Source organism: Octopus bimaculoides, chromosome 8, assembly GCF_046866305.1.
Source record: "Octopus bimaculoides isolate indiv1 chromosome 8, ASM4686630v1, whole genome shotgun sequence".
Classification (NCBI taxonomy): Eukaryota; Metazoa; Mollusca; class Cephalopoda; order Octopoda; family Octopodidae; genus Octopus; species Octopus bimaculoides.
Window position 1 is genome coordinate 13,750,998 of NC_142935.1, and position 2,577 is coordinate 13,753,574.

Here is a 2,577-nt window from a genome sequence, read left to right on the forward strand (position 1 = left end):
ATATGTGCGTGTATACACACACGTGTATTTGTATATGTATATATATATACATACACATACATACATACATATATCCGTGTGTATGTGTGTGTCAGTGTGTGTATGTGTGTGTATTTGAATGTATGTCTGTATACACAACACACACACACACACACACATACTGCACGAAATAGCATTACTAGTTAATGAAAGTAAATATTAGCTTAGGATAATCATGTCAAGCCACTACCTACCTCCTCCACAGACCCCCACCCCACCCCAAACTTTAATAGAAACCCTTGAAACTCCAAAGTGATAGGCTAACTAACAAGGCCCTTGTTTTATAGGGAAGCAGTTTTCGGCTTTTGATTATGCTGTTATGTTTGTTGTTGTTGTTGTTGTTGGTACTGGTGGTGGTGGTGGTAGTGGTGGTGGTGGTGGTGGTGGTGGTGGTGGTGGTTGATTAGATCTGGGGGTGGCCTTCGTCTTGATGTGTTTTTTTTGTGTGTGTTGTTATTTACTACTGTTTATTGTTGTTTTTAATTGAAGTTGGTAGATTATCGCTTACTTTCGTTCGTGCTTTTGTTTGCAGAATTCCTGGGTGGTGGGGGTTACCTGTTGATAGAGAACATGTTTTTACATTTCGTACACACACATACAAACAAACACACACAAGCACCGAATATCTGATGCACAAGAGACACAGTGATATACTTCTCCACAATTACATATATATATATATATATATATATATATATATATATATATATATATATATATATATATATATAAATATATATACATACTTAAATTACATACATATGTATATACATATATACATATATACACAAATATACGAAAGGAGGAAAGATAAAATCGACCTCGGCGAAATTTGAAATCAGAACGTTGCGACTGGCAAAATACCGCTAAAGATTTCGTCCAGCGTTCTAAAGATTCTAACACTTCGCCGCCTTAAATAATGATAATAATAATAATTCTTTCTACTGAGCCTCAAATTTCGGGGGAGGGAACTAGTCTACAACATTGACCCCAGTGTCTCACTGGTACTTAATTTATCGACCCCTAAAGGATAAAAGGCAATGTCGACCTCCGCGGAATTTGAACTCAGAACGTAACAACGGATAAAAAGCCGTTAAGCATTTCGTCCAGCGGGTTAACGATTCTGTCAGCTCGCTCTCTTAAGTAGTAATAATAATAATAATAATAATAAGCGTTTTTATCCATTACGCTATGCCCATAGGCAATGTCAGAGTGAATTTTTAAGGCTTATAAACGTTCATTGATGTCTTGTGCTGGCGCCGTACCAATTGGATAATGCACTTCTGTATTTTCTGTGATGAGAAATGTTATATTATGCTTTAGTCGGAGTGGTTTCCTCATCTTCGTTGTTTCTTTCACTACGTTTCGAGTGTTGTAATCTTCAGCCTGTTTCAGCTTAGTGCCTTGCCTCAAGCTACAACCAAGATGAGGACACTATTCCGACGAATACAGATACGCCATTGTTTGGATTCTCAATGCTCTGCGTGCACTCTATGAATTGTTGAAAGATAATTAATAAATTACGAAAGAAAAATAATGGTCACAGCTACATTTGTCCTTTAGATTCCATCTTTGGTTTAATCACAAAATAAAATAATTTGCAAGGGAAAGTCTTCATCAGCAGGCACACCTAGATTAAACATATAAGTATGAGGCAATCCAGCATATGCCCCTTGCTTATACATTCTAATTTTTCAAATCTACCATGCAAACGCATCCCTTCGAAGTTTATCCCTAATAGTGATTTTGATTTTAGCTCTTCCTTCTAGGAATCCTATGATGGATACCTCTTATGTGTTTAAATATACACTGTATTTTTTTGAATAATATATAGTCTATTGACTAAAAATATTTTTACACGCTAAGCCACTGGTAGTAGAAATTTCTGATATTTTTTTATTACCCTGATATTATCATTATTGATAATTTTTTTCTGGAAAATTTTCGAATGGAACGCCGGCATTATTTTTATTTACTGCCAACAAAAAACTGCGCTTGCGCGATAGATTTGAAAAATTAGAATGTATAAGCACGGGGCATATGCTGGATTGCCTCGTACTTATTTGTTTAATCTAGGTGTACCTGCTGATGAAGACTTCGCCTAGCAAATTATTTTGTTTGCTAAACAATGTCTGAAACCATGGTCCAGGAGATAAATGGTAAATGTTTTTATTTTTCATTCTCTTCGAAGTTTATCCCTAAATAGTGGTTTGGATTTTAGCTCTACCTTCTAGCGTGCAAGGAATCCTATGACGGATACCTGTTATGTGTTTAAATGTACACTGTATTTAGATGAAGAATATATAGTTTATTGACTAAAAAATGTTTTACATGCTAGGCCACTGGTAGTAGAAATTTCTAATATTTTTTATTACCCTAATATTATGATATATATATATACGTATTATACATATACACTCTCTGCCGTCGATGTGGGAACGAACCATTGAGCATCTGATTAGCGTCATCTTTTAAGAAAGAATTCAAGCATACAATTGAATTGAATCATATTATAAGAACCACTGTAACGTGAATCAA